The sequence below is a fragment of the Apium graveolens genome, chromosome 11 (genome assembly GCF_009905375.1).
Source record: "Apium graveolens cultivar Ventura chromosome 11, ASM990537v1, whole genome shotgun sequence".
Classification (NCBI taxonomy): Eukaryota; Viridiplantae; Streptophyta; class Magnoliopsida; order Apiales; family Apiaceae; genus Apium; species Apium graveolens.
In genome coordinates this window covers 140,688,816-140,709,758 of record NC_133657.1, presented here as the reverse complement: position 1 = coordinate 140,709,758, position 20,943 = coordinate 140,688,816, and positions in this window count along the sequence as shown.

Sequence of the window (20,943 nt, the reverse complement as noted above, 5' to 3'; positions counted from 1 at the left end):
AAGTATATCTTTGGTTATTTAATACTCGCTTCAAGTATAAGTTTTACAGCTTCTACTTCAATTATTTTTATAAGGATTATCAATATGGGAATATTATTTAAATAATAATATTCAGATATTTTCTAATATATCGGGACTGATTTACTTTATTAAATCAGCAGTATTCCAAACATTCTTTAAAGTGTTTTCGAGTCTTCAAAATGATTTTTAAAAGTTAGAGCGGATCCCAAAACTCATTTTTATATTTAAGATCTTCCTTTTAAAGGTGATTTAAATACTCGCTCAAAACCTGAGGGATCCGGCTCTGTGGTGTATTTTATATTCGCAACGAGGTTGCTGTTTTGGTAAATGAATTGATTACTTACCCAACGTTCGGGAAGTAAGTCCATCTATCGAGTCGGCATAAGCAACATGGGCTCAGTGGGCGTCCATGATAGTGTAAGTGGCTCAGTGGGAGTCCATCAAATGCGAAAGTGGCTGAGTGGCAGTCCAGCATAAGGTCCTATTGCGACCAGGGGGATGACTAGTGGGGAATTCGTCCATCTACTAGTAGAAAAGGTTACTTATTGGTATCTTTGCCTGATCAGCAAGATATCAGGTTTATGCCAAGGTTTTCTCCTTTCCAAATTCATTGGATATTGCAACTCTGTTTATAATTTTCATAACAGAGGTTTTCAAGGAGTGTATGAAATGTATATATATAGGTGTATATATATATCGGGATTTAATGAAGTATCTCGTAACTTCATTATTTATAATGATATTCAAAGATTTAATCTATTCAAATCTTGTCTTGTAGTCTCATCTATGTGATGAACTTTTGAACTGATTATAACTTGAACGGTGGTAGTTCAAGTAATATTTGGAAAAGATATAAGTATATTGGGGTATCTTGTAACTTCATATTTTCAACTTATATCTAGTTAATGATTATCTTATGCATATCAAAGATTTTCAGAAAAACGTTGAGACAAGGGTAGATATATGAGATCACCTTGCAACGATATTTTTATACAGTTATAAACTGGAACTCTGTGTATATTATGCATAGAAGAGGACTTCCAAGATTTTGAAAAGTATATATGTATATATACTTAATATTTTGCGACTTCATCGCATTAAGATATCAAACTTGGTTCATTTCTTTTGACCAAGACTTTCATGAGTACTATGAGAAGGCTCATATATTGTTAATCATTATACATATTATTTTGGTGGGCTTGCTACTCACCCTTGCTTTCTTCTTTCATCACACAACAACAGATAGACAAGATGAACAAGATTAAGCTCCCAATTCGCGAGCAGATAGGAAACGTTCCGCAGTTTCCTGTAGGCATTGATGTCATGTAGCTGAGGTAGGATCCACCAATAGGCTAGGCTTTCAACTTTCGATGTATCAGACTTATGTATATTTATGAATTGTAATAATGGCAAAGAATTTATAAATTATTCAGAAACCCTTTTTAAGGTGAAATGGTTTATAATTGTGGAATAAAATGACTTGTGTTATTTTTGGTATTCATCTCTAAGACTATAACTTGTGGTGTGTGTGTGTGTATATTGTGGGGTCACAGTACGCAGTAGTTGGTTGACTGTTAAGATTAAGTATTGATAAGGGAAATGAAACTCGTGACAACCTGGATCCCCGACCCCGGATTTGGGGGTGTTACAGAAGTGGTATCAGAGCTAAGCGTTATAAACCTCAGAGATGAAGTGACGTTAAGATAATAAGTTCACTAAGATAAATAAGAACTCTTGCCAAGTTCATAGTCGGACTACCTAATGTAGTACTGACAGTTAAAACCCTTATGGGAACCCTTATAAATATCGTGATAGAAGCGTAGTTCGTTATCGTATATAGTAGCGGGATTCCGAACCCTGAGGTTGAGGAGCAACAGCGCGATGATGTTTTACTACTGATTGGGGATCGAATTGTGGATCCAATGGAACACCCTAATGAGGGACCGGATGATATTCATATTGAGGATGTAGCGGTTGAGGATGTTGTCCCAGAAGGGATTGTTGTTGAGAAGGATCTCGTGGAGGATCCTAACAAGACTGAAGAGATGACCGCTGAGGAATTGATAACCATGGTTAGGGCGACTACCAGAGGTAGGATTGGTCGGTCACTGCCGGAGGTTCGTTCAAGTTTGTGAAGATAGTAGCCCCTTTAACGCGGCTTACTCGTAAGACTGAGAAGTTCGAATGGACAGAGAAATGCGAGAATAGCTTTTAAGAACTGAAGCAAAGGTTGGTGACGGCCCCTATGTTGGCGTTGCCGGATGGAAAAAAGGAGATTTTGTGGTTTATATTGACACTTCGTATAAGGAATTAGGGTACTCTTATAAAGCACAACAAGGCACTCGCGTACGCGTCAAGAAAATTAAGGGAATATAAAATTCGATATCCCCACCTATGAGCTTGGGCTCGTGGCAATAGTTTTGCCCTAAATATTGGAGGCACTACTTGTATGGAGAGAAGTGCGAGATTTACACAAGCCATAAGTGCTCTAGTGCATTTTCACGTAGAAAGAGCTCAGCATGCGCCAGAGGAGATGGTTAGAACTAATCAAGGACTACGATTATGAGATTCTTTATCATCCAGGGAAAGCCAAAATGGTGGCTAATGCCCTTAGTATAAAAAGAGACTCAAGATAATAATGTCTTTGGGAGAGTTTATAAGAGATTTTGAGAAAATAGAAATAGAAGTGAAGGTAACCGGAGCCGGTACCGAAAAGCTGTTTGAGATTGCAATACAGACCGAATTATCGGAAAAGAACATATTGTGCCAGAAAAGTGATGAATGAAGGCAGAGAGCCAACAATTAGATAAAAGATTAATACCGAGAAAAATGATAAGGGAATAATGAGGTATTCCTACAGAATTTGAGTTCCAAACGTTCAGGAGCTTAAAGATGAAATCTTAAATGAAAGCTAGTTTGAGGAATAAGATTTAGAGCAAACCCTGAACGTGATAGTCAGGGAGGTCGCCATCAAGATAAAAAGGAACCCAGAACATAATGAAGTGGAAAATGAGGATTTAAAATGTATAAAATAACCCCAAGTATGGGAGAAGGATGAAACATTTCATACTAAGGAAACAGAAAGTCGAGTAAGGAAAGGAGACCTGAGACGGTACTCCTATACGGCAATTTATGGACCTGTCTAGACAGAACTTAGACTATTATCCCCAACCACCACCCTGAGGAAACAATGCGGTGAGAAATTCTTTCAGGTTCTTTAAGTCGCTAAGCTCTCAGAGTTCCAAGGAACAAGCTGACCCAGTCGAGGAAAGAGCCTGGCTAAAGGAAATACAGGAATCATTTGAGATTCTAAATGATTGACGAATCACAAAAGACTGTTTTGTCACTTACCCTCCTAAGAGAGAGGCCACCCGCTGGTGAAAGGCCAAGGAAGTCATGGAGCAAGAGATTATAATAAACTGATTTAAGTTCAGTCAATTGTTTACAGGAAAGTACTTCCCAAGGTTATGAAGATAGTGTAAAAGCTTTAGAGCCAGAACAAAGGCGGACGAGTATGATGAATTATGAATCTAAGTTGTAAAAGTTGTCAAGATTCGTTCTGAGGACACGAATCCAGAATGACGGGATGTTTGAAATCAATGCTTATGTTGTGATTGGTTTGTGAAATAATGATAAGAGAAAGGAAAATAAAAAGAAACTGAAGTGGAAAGGAATATAAAGGCAATAGAGTTTGAGGTATGATAAGGGAGTTGGGTATAAGGAAACCCTAAAGACTCGTAGCAATAGAAATAGAAAAGTATGCATTTGTCAGGATGAGAGTGATTCACCATGAGTTAAAATTGATGGTTGAAGGCATAAGAGATACATATATTTTATTCCCTGTAAGTTGGGAGGATTCAAGGAAACCTTGAGATAATTCGAAGGATAAATAATGAGACGCGGGTAGACTGAGGATACAAGGAAGTAAGAAATTAGGAAAATTGGATGAAGGAAGTGACCTTCAAGGATGTGAAGTGTAAGACCGGTGGCTTGATACCCAGAAAGGGAGACGCCAGGTATGAAAGATATCCCAACATTGAGGTGACTGTTGAGATAAACAACAAAAATAAATAAGGAATTATTAAGAAGAGGTTCACGTTGAACACGACCAATATCTTCCAGAACATCCTTGTTATCGTTACCAAACTAGGCAAGACAAGCGGATAACCGTTGTTATCTTTTGGAGGCCATATTGATTGACCCCCTTTTTAATACAGATGTTATTGTGAAATTAGAAATATACTATCGAGGTGGGAATGATTGAATAAGACCCCCTTATCAGGGATATATGACTTGATTTATCCATGGAATGATGCATGTACCTTTTTAAAGGTGGAATTAAGGATAGAACATCGGTAACTTAAAATGAATCCTAGGGGAATGCATAAAGGTTGGCATTTCACCCTTAATAGGGATAGTATGAGTTTTGACAGTATGAATTGGAAAGGATTAAGGTAATAACAACCTTTAAGAATCAGTGGAGAAATTTTTCAGAAGTATATAGACAATGATTCTGGTATTAATAAATGGTATCTTGATATGCCCTGTATCTAGGGAATACAGGAGGAATGATTCAAGGATAACCTTAGAAGTTTTACAAGGAGAAAGGAAATATTCGAAATTCTCAAGAATAAAAATGTTAATAAAGGAAATATAACGTAATTATAATAATTCCAAGTGGGGCACGTGTTAAACCACGAGAAAGTATGGATCGAACCAGTAAAGGTCGAAATTGTTCAGGGAAATTAGGACCTAAGACAAAAGATGATCTAAGTACGATCGAGAGTCAGTTGCGACAGTGATTAACCTCTAAAGACTGAGGTAATAACTTATAGAAAAATGGTGATATTTTTTTTTTACTCATCAGATTTTAAGGAAAACATCTTCACATAAGCTGTGATTGAAATGAGGTAGAAAATTTATTTGGAGGTGGTTAAAATGACATTGACTGTAAGGAAATTTTACTATCAGGAAAGGCCAAAGAGGTGGCCAACACTTTAAAGGTAAGAGGATAATTATAGGCCAAAGGAATACAGTGATGATGGTTAAAGCTGTGAAGGTTGTATTATGGTTTGGAAGATTGACATTCCTTCTGATGACTGTGCAATACCCAACCGTAATAGTAGTTTGGTAAAGGTTTAATTTGTGTAATCGCCATGAGCGGGCTATCTATCTTAGAAGGTACTATCTTGAGAATAAGCCAGGACCATATTCCAAAAAGGACCAAACAAACCTTTGAGTTAAGTCTTCTATTGAAGGCATATGATTAAGAATGGTATTAACCTGCTATCGTTGCTTTGAGCGAAACTCTTCTGCAATTTTATCTGCTTCATGTCATGTATGTATGTCAGAATCAGGAGTGTTCTTCATGAATCATGAATGGTGATTATGTTACCTCCTTAGAAGGATTTGATACGACATGTATGGACTCCGTATGGTTAGATATTAAGATTTCATGGAACGTGAATGACGACAGTAGGTCAGTAGTGGACCATATTAATGCAGCAATGATTCTGCGAGTAATGAGCTGATTACAACCGTGAGAGTTGTATTGGAGTGGATGTTGAGATTGAGTACCACTAATCGGGTCGTGGTAGTGTATAAGTTATCATTGATAGACTAATTAAGTAGAGTATCTATATATTGAATATTTATTCCCTCTTATGAATAGAGAGTCGTATTACTATACGAGGAAGGTTGCGGTGCAAGCATAGAATTCTAGTAACGATGATGTCTAGAATGAGATCCCAGATTCAATTTTCGATATCGAGGGAGTTTCAAAGGTGATTGTGTATAAGCTCGAGGAAGAGCCTGGGTCCATAGAATGATGGACGGAATAGCGAAAATATTTAGGCATGTGAAATACGATGTTATAACACTTGATGTTGATATAAATATATATGTTTTGTTCTCCTATGACAGACCTCTATAGTTCAGAGGTAGATTCCAAGCCAGATATTTTATGGCAATAAAATTTTTATGAATACACAATTCTCTTCAGTTCGTTCTTTTCTCTTCTTTTCATTTCATGTAAGCTGAGAAGAACAACCCTTCCAGAAGGGGAGGTATTGCCGAATGACTATCTATCTGTGTGATAGAAGCCTAGTAGGATACCATCTATTGTTTAATTGCTTGTCAAGTACTAAAGGCTGGCCACCTTCTGTACTAACTATGCGATATAACAAGTGTTCATGATCATAGTGATCTCTTAATAAATTCATTTACTTCTATATGATTGATCAAACTTTGGGAAATAGAAACAGCTGAAAAAAAAGGAGTAATAAAGTTGTGGTAGTATTCGGAATGGAAACACATTCGTGATACTAAGGTTGACGTGGTTATTAAAAGGTTATAGAACCCTAACGAGCAAAAGTATAACCAGTATAATATTAGGAATGAAAGGTAGTAACGATTACGAACTGGAAAAGAGTGGGTATTGAGAAGCAAAAGCTATAGCGCAAAAAGCTATAATAAGAGTCTGTGCAATAGACTTGGAAGAATTTGGAATGATCACTTAACACGGATTAAGTTTTCTTACGATAATAGATCATATGTCAGTATTGAGATATCGCCTTATGAGATCCTTGAGGGAAGACAATGTCGATCTCCCTTATATTAGGATGAAGTTGTAGAGCGCAAGATGCTCGGACCCGCAGTAGTCCAAAGGACCAGGGATATAATAGATCTAATCAGAGGATGGCTGGTAGTAACCCAAGATGGACATGATACATATGTTGATTTGACACGAAAGGACAAGGAATAGGAAGTAGGGGACCTAGTGCGGTTATAGGTATTCCCTCGGAAAGGATTGATGAGATTCGGAAAGAAAGGAAAGCTAAGTCCACAATGTGTCGGACCCTTGGATATACTAAAACATATTGGGAAGATAGCATACGAGCTAGCCCTACCCCCGAACCTGTAGCAAGTTCATAACGTGTTTCACGTATCAATGTTAAGAAAGTGTAATTCGGATGCCAGATAAATAGGGGCATATGAGCGCATAGACATGCAACCCGACGTAACCTATATGGAGCAACCAGGAAGGGTTATAGAGTGAAAAGGAACAAGTGTTTAGGAGAAGGGTTATTAAACTAGGCAGAGTTTGGTGGTAGGACCACAATGTGGGAAAATTTACTCGAGAGTTAGAAAGTGCAATGCTAAGAGAGTATCCCTATTCATTTTCTATCTAATTCCGGGACGGAATCCTTTTAAGGAGGGGAGACTGTAATAACCCCAAAATTTTGAACTTTTTGTAACCCTTATGAATAGTGTTTTAGCTGAATGAGAAAACTTTACATGCCACACTATGTAGGGGTTCTATTATGGATATTCTGAGATTTTATTAGTACTCTATATGGTATATAAGTGTATGTAAAGATCGTCAGAATCCAATTCCGAACACTTTGATTTTTCCCGGAAATCCACTAGATACGGAAAGAATTAAGTATAAGGTAACAGGATAAAAAGGATTTAAATTAAAGGATTATAAGAGAGGATCATAAAAGGATTAAAATGTATTGAGAAAGGTTAAGGAAACCCAAGTAATAAGATCCCGGGTATGATCCCTCAAACGATAAACGAAAACGAAAATTAAGCGAACCGTATAACAGATCAGCGGTCATTAGGCAAACAATTAGGAAGTTAATCAAAGAGATTAGAGGGGATGATGTCATCCAACCAATGAGAAGAGGACAAAGAGGGGAGGATGACATCACATGATGACATAAGCATGACATAGACAGGAAGGAGATGTGGTTGGTTTATAACCACACAAAGTCAAGGTTAGAAAGGTAATTACCCAAAAACAAATCAAAAACAACCAACCAAAGAATCAAATCAAAGAAAAAACATAAAAATCTCTCTTTCTTTCAAGCTTGCTCTCGGCTTTTCTTCTTTTTCAAAGAAGAAATTTCCAAAAATCAAGTTCCAAGCATTGTTAAATCACAAGGTAATTATCTAAGGTTCCTTGTACATAGATATGGATATCCTATAAGTTTAAGCTCCTAATTCCTTCACAATATCTTCCAATAAATCAAGGAAGAAGATGGTGAATAGTAACCTTCAAGAAATAACTTTAGTTTTCTTGAATTTTTATGAAAGTTTAAGGTTATACAAGCAAGGATCAAGGTTCTTTAGGCATTCAAAGCTCTTGTGTTGTGTTAAGAAGCTTCAAGGAAGGTATAATCTCTTAACCAAGCTTTGTTATTGAATGTTAAGATCATAATATGAGTATTCTAGTTCATGAGAGGCTTGATGGTTGTGTATGTAGAGATTAGTTGGTTTTGGGATGTTTTTGGAGTTGAAAATCTTGGTTGTTGATTAATGAACTTAAGTGTAGTTTAAATTCATGATAAAGAATAGTATAAATTGTTAATGTTGAGTTGTTGGGGCTGTTATGATAAAGTATGGATGGAGTTTTGATTGGGTTGTGATTGTGGGTTGATTGTGAGATGATTTGGAGTGGTTTAAAATTGGGTAATCGCGTAAACATAGCCGTCATAATGCCCGATTTACCGTAGACTGTTTTTATTCTTAACATCAGAACCCTTGAAATCACTGCTAGGTTTTTACCATTGCCATTTTTAGATAGTTCATGTTACGAGCTTCATTTTGATATGTGGTTCGTTGGATTCCGATGAACGGTTTAGGAGAAACGGCCATTTTAAGTAACGACGTTTCGCGAACGAACCCTTACCCCTCTCCTTACTTTGAAACATAGGTTAAAGACCTTAAAGGACTAATTGAAGTATGAAACATTTATGTAAGGTGTAATAGGCAGTTGGTAAGACACTCGCGAAGGAATCGCCTTAAAACTCGTAATGGTTAAATTATTAAAAATGGTGGAGCCGAGGGTACTCGAGTGACTTAAGAGAATTAGTAAGCGCAAAGCGAGCGTTAGAGTCTAAGTTGGTTAATGTATAGATTCTCAAGTGACTTTGGATTAATTCCAACTTGTTGTTTATAGGTTACCAGACTCGTCCCGAGCCATTGTAACCCCCAGTCGCTCAGGCAAGTTTTCTACCCGTATAACTGTTGTTGTGATGTATATCTGTATATGCATGATCTTGCGATAAATGCATATTTGTTATTAGCAAATTCTTGCGATATATTGTAGCATGTGATATGGTATATATGCATGCCTGTTTCATATTCTTGAATTATATATCTGTTGGTTAAAATGCTTATAGTTGCATAATACATATGCTAGAGATAAGCGGTATTTGAGTTACCCTTAGTATAGGGGATAAAAAAGTGAACATATTTCTAAACCGGGAGTCGATGTTCCCGAGTATAATATATATATTTTATATATATATGGTTATAGTTTTCAAAACTATTAATCGAATAAGTTTTATTCGATAACTTTATTTTATTTATTGAATATTATTTCGAATATTCATTCGAGGGCTTATGACTCAGCTTATTTATTTATTGAATATTATTTCGAATATTCATTTGAGGGCTTATGACTCAGCTTATTTATTTATTGAATATTATTTCGAATATTCATTCGAGGGCTTATGACTCAGCTTATTTATTTATTGAATATTATTTCGAATATTCATTCGAGGGCTTATGACTCAGCTTATTTATTTATTGAATATTATTTTGAATATTCATTTGAGGATGTATGACTCCTTTATTTATTTAATGAATATTATTTATAATATTCATTCGAGGTATTATGACTCCGCGTATTATTTAATATTCTTCATTTTATTAAAGAATAATGTTCGATAATCAAACTTATTTTTTTATTATTCAAATAAAGATAGTACTTTCATATAAGTATATCTTTGGTTATTTAATACTCGCTTCAAGTATAAGTTTTACAGCTTCTACTTCAATTATTTTTATAAGGATTATCAATATGGGAATATTATTTAAATAATAATATTCAGATATTTTCTAATATATCGGGACTGATTTACTTTATTAAATCAGCAGTATTCCAAACACTCTTTAAAGTGTTTTCGAGTCTTCAAAATGATTTTTAAAAGTTAGAGCGGATCCCAAAACTCATTTTTATATTTAAGATCTTCCTTTTAAAGGGGATTTAAATACTCGCTCAAAACCTGAGGGATCCGGCTCTGTGGTGTATTTTATATTCGCAACGAGGTTGCTGTTTTGGTAAATGAATTGATTACTTACCCAACGTTCGGGAAGTAAGTCCATCTATCGAGTCGGCATAAGCAACATGGGCTCAGTGGGCGTCCATGATAGTGTAAGTGGCTCAGTGGGAGTCCATCAAATGCGAAAGTGGCTGAGTGGCAGTCCAGCATAAGGTCCTATTGTGACCAGGGTGATGACCAGTGGGGAATTCGTCCATCTACTAGTAGAAAAGGTTACTTATTGGTATCTTTGCCTGATCAGCAAGATATCAGGTTTATGCCAAGGTTTTCTCCTTTCCAAATTCATTGGATATTGCAACTCTGTTTATAATTTTCATAACAGAGGTTTTCAAGGAGTGTATGAAATGTATATATATAGGTGTATATATATCGGGATTTAATGAAGTATCTCATAACTTCATTATTTATAATGATATTCAAAGATTTAATCTATTCACATCTTGTCTTGTAGTCTCATCCATGTGATGAACTTTTGAACTGATTATAACTTGAACGGTGGTAGTTCAAGTAATATTTAGAAAAGATATAAGTATATTGGGGTATCTTGTAACTTCATATTTTTAACTTATATCTAGTTAATGATTATCTTATGCATATCAAAGATTTTCAGAAAAACGTTGAGACAAGGGTAGATATATGAGATCACCTTGCAACGATATTTTTATACAGTTATAAACTGGAACTCTGTGTATATTATGCATGGAAGAGGACTTCCAAGATTTTGAAAAGTATATATGTATATATACTTAATATTTTGCGACTTCATCGCATTAAGATATCAAACTTGGTTCATTTCTTTTGACCAAGACTTTCATGAGTACTATGAGAAGGCTCATATATTGTTAATTATTATACATATTATTTTGGTGGGCTTGCTGCTCACCCTTGCTTTCTTCTTTCATCACACAATAACAGATAGACAAGATGAACAAGATCAAGCTCCCAATTCGCGAGCAGATAGGAAACGTTCCGCAGTTTCCTGTAGGCATTGATGCCGTGTAGCTGAGGTAGGATCTACCAATAGGCTAGGCTTTCAACTTTCGATGTACCAGACTTATGTATATTTATGAATTGTAATAATGGCAAAGAATTTATAAATTATTCAGAAACCCCTTTTAAGGTGAAATGGTTTATAATTGTGGAATAAAATGACTTGTGTTATTTTTGGTATTCATCTCTGAGACTATAACTTGTGGTGTGTGTGTGTATATTGTGGGGTCACAGTTCGCAGTAGTTGGTTGACTGTTAAGATTAAGTATTGATAAGGGAAATGAAACTCGTGACAACCTGGATCCCCGACCCCGGATTTGGGGGTGTTACAAAAGTGGTCTCATACCGATGAGCTATGGAGTGTCCCTTTCCGAAAAAATGTCTCCTAAGACACCTGAGGAAAGAGAGTGTATGAGTAAGATTCCTTATGCTTCAGCAATAGAATCTATCATGTACGCGATGTTGTGTACAAGGCCTGATGTTGCTTATTCAATTAGTGTGATGAGCAGATATCGGTCTAATCCAGGTGAAGACCACTGGAAAGCAGTGAAAAACATCCTTAAGTACTTGCGAAGGACTCAGGACATTTTTCTTGTTTTTGGTGGTGAATCTGAGTTGAAAATAGAGGGTTATACTGACTCTAGTTTTCAATCAAAAAGTGATAGCAAATCCATGTCAGGGTACGTGTTTACTCTGAATGGTGGTGCGATTAATTGGAAGAGTTCCAAACAGTCTACAACGGCTGACTCCACAGCGGAAGCAGAATATATAGCTGCAAGTGAGGCTGCAAAAGTAGCCGTTTGGATGAGGAAATTTGTTTCTGAGTTGGGAGTTGTTCCTAGAGTTGAAGAGCCTATTGTGTTGTATTGTAATAACATCGCAGCAATAGCACAAGCCAAGGAACCTAGGTATCATAGAAATTCCAAACATGTCATGCGGCACGTTCATCTGATTAGGGAGATTGTTGAAAGAGGAGATGTCAACGTCGAGAGAGTTGACATACATAACAACGTAGGAGACCCACTCACAAAGCCACTTTCTCAAAGTCACTTTGATCGTCATAAAGACAAGATGGGTATTAGATACCAGAGTGATTGGCTTTAGTACAAGTGGGAGATTGAAAGAGATATGTCCTAAGTCCAATCATGTATGAGGATTTAGGAATAACTTTTATGTAATCTTTTTTGATTTCATTGATATTAATAAAAGACTTATTTTGTTTTTATTGTGGGCTCTATCTATTTAAATGTTTAAATAAGATATACCACAGTTTAGAGTAAAGCTTTTTATGGATTATGATGAGATCATAATAATGAGACCTAAAAGATGATAACGCTAAACTTAAATAGTTCCTGGTCGTAGGATTACTAACTGATAATTAATAATCCGCAAAGATCGGTACATACTATGCTTGCTTCATTATGAAGGATGTCTATTCTCATAGACATTTGTGTGGTGACACTATAGCTAGTATGTAGGTGCTTATTATAGAATAAGTTCACTGAACATGACTCACACAGCTGAACAACTGATGGAGTTCACTCACGTGTCAGCAGTTGTTCACATAGCGATAGTTGTACAAGTATCCTTAGACTTGAGGTCATCATAGTCATCTTGTGTACACTGAACTATGCTTTGGTTTAGTTCTTAGTCTCAAGGGACAATTATAAGGGCTCTACTGGGTATAGGAATTTGTACACGAAGATAGTGTATGATCAATAAAGGATCTACCCCTTCCAGTGAAGGAAGAGAATATTCAATGCTGATCCACTTATGCTAGTTCAGGAATCTCTGGCCAGAGTGAATGAAATTAGAAAGGAGTTTCTAATTTACATTAAATAGAACTAAGCATAGTGAATGGGAAAGCAAGTGATTAAATAAGATAGGCTTGACACAAGTTCCATGCCTTGTATTTAATCGTGACATTGCAGGGTGGATGGAATTGATCGTACGGTAACTACTCACTGAATAGGTTTTTGGTATTCTAAGCAGTGAATTCGTATTATCTGGATAGTCGCGATATGCTGAGAAGTATCCCTCACGATGTAGAATAAATATGATTAATTAATTAATCATATTTAATGAATTAGAGAATTTATATAAATAATGATAAAATAGTTTTATTATTATTTATTTCTACTACCGGCTTAATATTGAACCTACAGGGTCACACCATAAAAGAGAATGATTTAATTGTGGAGGAATTAATTAATAATGGTTGATAATTATTTATTTATAAAATAAATAATTAATTGGCAAATTTAATAATTGATTAAATGAGATTTAATTGATTATAAATTAATTAAGAAAAGGTTCTTAATATTATTAATTAAGAATTTAATTTTTGGAAATTAGATCAAGTAAGAGAATTATTTCTAAAGAGTTTAGAAAAAGGATTAATAATTAAAAGGTGTTTTAATTATTAGTGAGAATAATAAAGGGTTAATAATAATAATATTTTATGGAAAAAATTTTAGCTGAAAATTTTGCCTATAAATATACTAGTATAGACCCTATTTTTGCCTCAACCAAAAAGATTTACAAAACCCTAATTCTCTCAATCTCCTCCTCCTTCATTACATCGTTTTCTTGGTGGATACCGGTGGAGTGCTTCACACTTGAGGAGCAACTGTTAAGGATCTCTGTTCATCATTTTTGGATCGCCATTAAAGACCTCCATCTTTCCATTAACGTAAAGCTTCTTAAGGTAAACATACTGAACTACGAATTAAATATTATTTTTCACATGGATCCTGCGGAGGGTTTCGGTTTTTTTAAGATTTAAATTTACGTTTTCGCTGCATTTATGTGCTAAAAACTCTTCGCTTTTATCTGTCAATCTAAGTACACCAGAAATTTACTGAAGAAATTTGGAATGCAAGATTGTTCAACTGCATCTACTCCCATGGCCACCGCAACCAAGTTAGAAAAAGATACTGGTTCATCAGTAGATATTACTAACTACAGAGGTATGATTGGCTCTGTACTCTATTTAACTGCAAGTAGACCTGATATCATGTATGCTACCTGTCTTTGTGCAAGATTTCAGGCTGATCCAAGAGAACCTCACTTAATAGCTGTGAAAAGAATTTTCAAGTACCTCAAGGGTACAACTGATCTAGGATTGTGGTATCCAAGAGAATCAGATTTTAAGCTAATAGTTTACTCAGATGCAGATTTTGCAGGATGCAAAATAGACAGGAAAAGCACTAGCGGAAGCTGCCAATTTCTTAGAGGCAGATTGGTTTCTTGGTTTAGCAAGAAACAGATGTCAATTTTCACATCAACTGTAGAAGCAGAATATATTGATGCAGGAAGCTGTTGTGCACAGATTCTTTGGATGAAGAATCAGTTACTGGATTATGGGTTAGAATTTTCAAAAATACCTATTTACTTTGATAATCAAAGTGCTATTGCTTTGACAGGTAATCCAGTTCAACACTCAATGACAAAGCACATCAGCATTAGGTACCATTTCATAAGGGAACATTTGATGGAAGGTACAGTGGAATTACATTTTGTTCCAACAGATCAACAACTAGCAGGTATCTTCACAAAACCGCTATGTGAAGCTACTTTTACAGGACTGGTAAATGAACTTGGAATGGTTTCAGGTTCTTTCTCTAAATCTGCTTAGTTTTTGTACTCATGCATCAGACCTTATGATCAGTGTTTACAGATTGTCTTATCTTTATATAATCTGTGCTTAAATTGAAATTCATTAAATGATGATTGTTATCTGATGTGGATCTATATACTCTTATAAGTGTTTTGAATGTTCTGTGATAATTCAATCCATGAGGATAACTGTACTAGATGCTGGCCTAATAGTCTTTAACATACTAGAAATCCCATGTTTGAATTAGTTGTTTATGTGGAAACTCATTAACACAAGAAAATTCTGATATTGAGCTTAGTCAAGTTTACTTTGTGTATCTTATTACTAAGTCACAAACTAGGTTCTTGCTTCTTATCTGTCAAATTCTGATGTCAGTAAATCTTAAGGATGAACTAAATATCGATAAGCCTCACTTATCAAAAGAAAAGAAAAGAAAAGAAAAGTCAGGTACTCCTTTGAGATCTAGAGTAAATATGTGAAAGGGAAGACCCAAGTGCATTGCTGGTATTAAGTAATATGCATTAGAAAAGCAAATAAATTTTTCTTGGTGACTTTTCACATTCTCTGATTACTGGAGAAATACTCTGATAATAGCACAAACTCTGATAAGCAGTTGTGACTCACTTACACTGAGAAGCCACTGTAAAAAGGAATTTTAAAAGATGCATAAAATGAGCACAAACAGTTGAGGTGGACTCTTGCATAAATTTGTTCTATAGTAGACTTCATGATTGATGACAAATTTTAAGCAATTTTCTTAGTTATGCCTTATTTCTAAGATGTACTGAAGTTTATCAGACTTTAATCTTTATCTGATATTCTGCTGAATGCACACACTATAACTCCATATGAATGATGAAAATTACTGTGGTGATTAAGTTGTTTTTGACAAACAGTTAAGTGTCATTTGCATAAATTCTGAGGACAAGTTCTGATGGAAGTTCTGATGATTAAACTCTGAAGAAAACAAGTCAGTATTTGTATGAAGAATCACAGAAAAAGATATTCACTTTTTGAGTTGATAAGCCACATTCTGATGATTGTTAAGTTCTGATAATAGTTAAGTTCTGATATTAAATCCTGATGGAATCCTTGATGCTTACGTGGCATTATTCTTTACTTGACTTATTTGTGGTAAATACTGAAACAGTCATATTTAATCAGAATATATTTAGGTGAGATAAAAACAGTCATAATCATTAAGGGTTAGTGGTAAACGTGTTTGTCCTGAAAAACTGCATGTGCACGGTAATTATTGCTTATTTCCCGTGCCCATTAACTCCTGCTTTAACTTTTTACTGACTGTTCACACATTTCCAGGTGTAAATTGTCTGCCATGCTTCAAAAATATAACTGTTTAGTGGAGAGAGTATATATATATGGGAGTTAAAAGATTTTTTAATCTTTTACTTACTTTTCTATTCTTAATTTCTTTTATTCTCTCTCTCTCTAATATCCTCTGAAGCGTTTTCTTACAGGACTTTTATCAAACACCTTGCAAACACTATCTTTCTCACTCAATTTCTTATAGAGATGGCACCAAAAGACTTGATTTTCAATGGAGCTAAGTTTGTTCCTAACAACTACTCGTCTATTCTTAGCAATGATGAAGCTCCATCGGAACTTTACTTTATTCAGGATTTCCTTGCTAATTCTGATATTGGGGATGCTTTAACCCAACCTGAAGTAATCTCTGGAACTCAAGTGCTGGAATTTTGGAGAAGTGGAATCTATGATGATAGTGGTGCACAAGGGTCCCCAAGTATAATCTTTTCAACAGGGGACGATGAGCATGTAGTGACTCTGGCTACAGTACGCCAAGCACTGTACTTGCCTGAGAACTGCGCTTATACAACTGTTGAGGAGCCAGTTCTTCAACATATGATGGCCAGTCTGGGGTATGAAAAGACATTGGCAAAGCTGGGTCAATTGAAGAGACCTTACATAAGTAGGGAATGGAGTTTCTTTTTTGACTGCATTACAAAGGCCTTCTCCAACAAATGTTTTAATTTCGATGCAATCCATATACTCAGTCAACAAATCGGGTATGCTCTCATTAATCAAACTGATTTTGATTATGCAAGTGTTGTTTTAGGCTTTATTGGGGATTGGATGACAAAAGATAGGAATACTGTCTATTTTGCTAGATTATGTCAGCTTATCTATAGTGTTTGTTATTCTGATAAGCCCCAATTAGCCAGTGAATTAATTCCACCATTTAGACTAGCTTAAAGAGCTTTTAATGACTTATTATCTACTGATAATAAGAAGGCTGTGTTAAGACCCCTCCAAATTCCTTTATCTGTCAAACAAGCATTAATAACCTATGATCCAGTTACATACACTGCACTATATCCTAATGTCCAACCATCTGAACCTCGACCATCAGCACATACCACCACTACACAAACACCTCACACTTCTCAACCACAACCACAACCAACTATCAGAACATACTTCAAACCAACACAATCATCTCAACCATCAGCACATACAATCAGGCCTTCATCTTCCAAACCTTCTAAGATGACAAAGTCTGTTCCTCAACCTCCACAAAAGCGAAGGAAGATGATTCTCAGAGATAAATCTGATAGTGAAGAGGAAACAGTTAAAGCACAGGTTCATACATCAGAACTTGTGACAGTTGAAGCTGAGGATGTTACTTCTCAGAAAGAAACTGCAGCTCAAAGTTCTGATACTTTGAAGATGAAATCTGTAAGTTCTGATGCTGCAACAGCAACTCCTTCACTACCAAGGAGACTGAAGAAATTGAGGGTAGAAAGGTACAAGGCCAAGCCTATATTTGAGGATTCAACTGAAGCTGATGAAGGGGATCAGGAATCTCTGATCTCATCAGAACCTGTGGTAATTGAAGCTCTGCCATTCCCTACTCAAGCTTAAGATACTGTGTCAACACCTCTTGTCTCTACTATTAAAGCTACAGATGATGCTGAAGAACAAGCTACAACTTCTGAAATAGATATTCATAATCTGAATTTACCAACTGTTCTTTATCTGGAAGCTCCATCTACAGCAGCTCAGCAATCTCCAACTCATTCTCCAATGTTAGATGTTGAGATACCATCTACACCAGCTCTGGAGATAAATTCTGATGCTCAGAATTTAAATGAAATTGTTCCTGAATCTCCAGTTGCATCACACACTCTTGTGTTGTCATAAAATAATGAATCTTCCATAAGTTCTGAAGACAGTGTTTCTGTTGAGACACCAGCTCCAATTTTGGGAAAGGAAAAATTGGTCAAGAAATTTGTTGAACAGGATGCTCCTGTACCTTGGGAAGAAACTCACAGGGGAGTTGAGTGGACCAAGAAGTGGAATGAATCAGATTTTATTCCAAGCACCAAAATTCTGACAGAGCATGTGTCAAAAGCTGATGAGTTATTGTCAAATTCTGATTTCAAGACTCAACTCAAGGTTACAGCTATGAGTAAAAGAAGTCTTCATGGTCTACATTATATTACTCATGATAAGGTTGATATACTAAAGGAAAATGCTGATAAGCTAGATCTACAGATCAAGCTTGACAAGAACAGATATATCAGACCTACTCTTGAGAAAGTTGAAGCCATTGAGAAGATTCAAGAGAAGCAACAGGCCCAAATTACTGAGGTCCTACAAAATCAAGCTTCTCGGAAAGCTCAATTGGATGAAATCCAATCTTCAGTTGAACTTCTTCTCTCTCTCTTACTTCCTGATGATGCCAAAAAGGGGGAGAAGGTAGTTAAGTCCAAATGCTCACCTACTCAAATAATGAAGAAGAAGGATGACAAAGGTGATGACCAGGGAAACTCTGATAAGAGCAAAGGTCAAGGAAAGTTCAAGAAAAATATTCACAGAAAGTAATTTCTGATGTTAGCAAATCTTCTACACAGAACAAGTCAAGTTCTGATAAGCAAAGTCCGATGCCAAGTTCTGATATTCTGATTCAGTCAGGATCTAAAGACTCTCAGAAGTTTTTACAAACTCTGAAGCTAAAGGGGAAGCAGACTACTGTTTATTACAAAGATCCTATAATCTAGACACTTGATGAGGAGATAGCTAGAAGATTATTTCTGAAACAAAATCCAGGAATGGATTTGGAAACTCTCAAGGAGGAAGAAGCTAGATTTGCAGCTGAGAAGACAAATCTTAAGCTAAAGCTTCTGATGCAAATAAACCTCCAAGGCCTAAGGAAAAAGGCATTGTGATCAAAGAAAAGACAAATTCTGAGGCTTCAAAGTCCAAGACTAGATCACAAACTGAGATTGATCCTAAGTCAAAAGGAAAAGAAAAGGTTGGTGAACCTTTAAAGATTCAGAAAAAGATAAGTTCTTCTATTCATGTCTATCAAACTACAATGAATGATAATGATTTGATAGAAGATGAAACTGTTCAAATTCTGAAGAGAAGAAAGATAACTGAAGAATCTAAAACAACCTGTGACACTGCTCAAGTTGTTCAAAATGAAGAACAACAAGTTACAAAAGAAACAACAAATTCTGATCAAGCTATCAAGACATCAACTACTGACATTGCTCAAGTTGATTTGAAAAAGATGACAATTGCTGATAAGAAGAAGCTGTTATGGAAAAAAGCTACTCCAGTTGAACCAAAGTCCAATCTTATGATTAATCAACTCGCAACATTTGGGTTGAGAGCCAAGCAACTAAGAGATAGAGCTGTATTAGGTTTTAATGAAGAGAAGATACAAACAGGAGTAGAAGTTACTCTAAGAGATCCTTTCATGTTGACAGACAACCCATATGAACAAATCAAACAAAAGCACCTTGACAAAGTGATGTCTGCTCAAATTGTGATAGATGCTCATGATAAGGAAAATCTAAAAGAGAAATTGATCTTATTTCTCAATAATGGAAGAACCTACAGACTAGCTGATACTGATGTGCTAAAGAAGTTTGTCAGAGAGGTTCAACATATTCATTATCTTCTAGAAGTAAAGTCTGATATTACAAGAAGATGGTCAGAATACATTTTGAAGGCTATAAGAGATCTTCTCAGAATCTCTAGTACAAAAGTTTTTCAGTATATACCAATGATTACTGAAGATGATGGAAGAGAAATTCCTATGTTGAAGAACTCTGCTAAGGTGGAAGTTATTCTGAAAGGAAGATGCTTATGTTATAATGAAAATTCTTCACATTCTAAAGTTATCAGACTTGGTAATGGACTTGAAAGAACATCAATTCAAGCTCTCAGAACAACCATTTATCAAATTGGTGACAGTAAAGATGAAGAACTGATGCAGGTCAAAGCAAAGTTAGTTGAAGTTCTGAGAAAAACTGAAGATAAGCTGGTAAAAGATTTTGTTAAGAATCATTATGGATTCAGATTGATACAGTGATGTTGGTAAAGCTACAAGGACCGTAAGTTGTAGTTAATAGTCTTATTAAACTCTTATTGCATTTGAACTTAAATGTTTTTGAAATCATCAAAACTATTAACTTGTATATTTTTGCATAATTTACAAGTTGGGGGAGATTGTTAGATATATTTGAGATGTCATGTCTAATATGTTTCATGTTTAGTTTTCAGATCTTAACAAACAGGAAATATCAAATCTATTAACTTGTATATTTTTGTATAATTTATCATTATCGAGAAGATCATACATTGTAACCTAGCAGCTCTTAGTGATATTTGTTCATCACTGAGAGATAACAATTCTATTGTAACATAGTTTATTATATTGAATATATCTGTTTATTGTTACTTGTATTCGAAATCGATTTGATTGTAATAAACACTGTATTCAACCCCCTTCTAAAATGTTGTGTGACCTAACAATGGACAACACATTGACTGGTCCAAACAAATCCATGTGCAACAATTGTAAAGGTTCTCCAATTTTTGAATCAAGCTTCTTTCTAAATGATGTTTTCATCTACTTTCCATTCTGGCAGGCATCACACAATCCATCCTTAGTAAACTCTACTTGAGGAATACCTCTTACCAGTTCTTTCTTGACAAGCTCATTCATGGTCTTGAAGTTTAGATGAGATAGTTTCTTGTGCCATAGCCAACTTTATCTTCACTTGATTTACTGAGAAGACAAGTTACTGATTCTGTATTTGATAAGTTAAAGTCAGCTAAGTACACATTCCTTTTCTCTTTCCAGTGAGAACCACTTTGTTGCTCTTTTTTTGTCACAACGCATGCTTC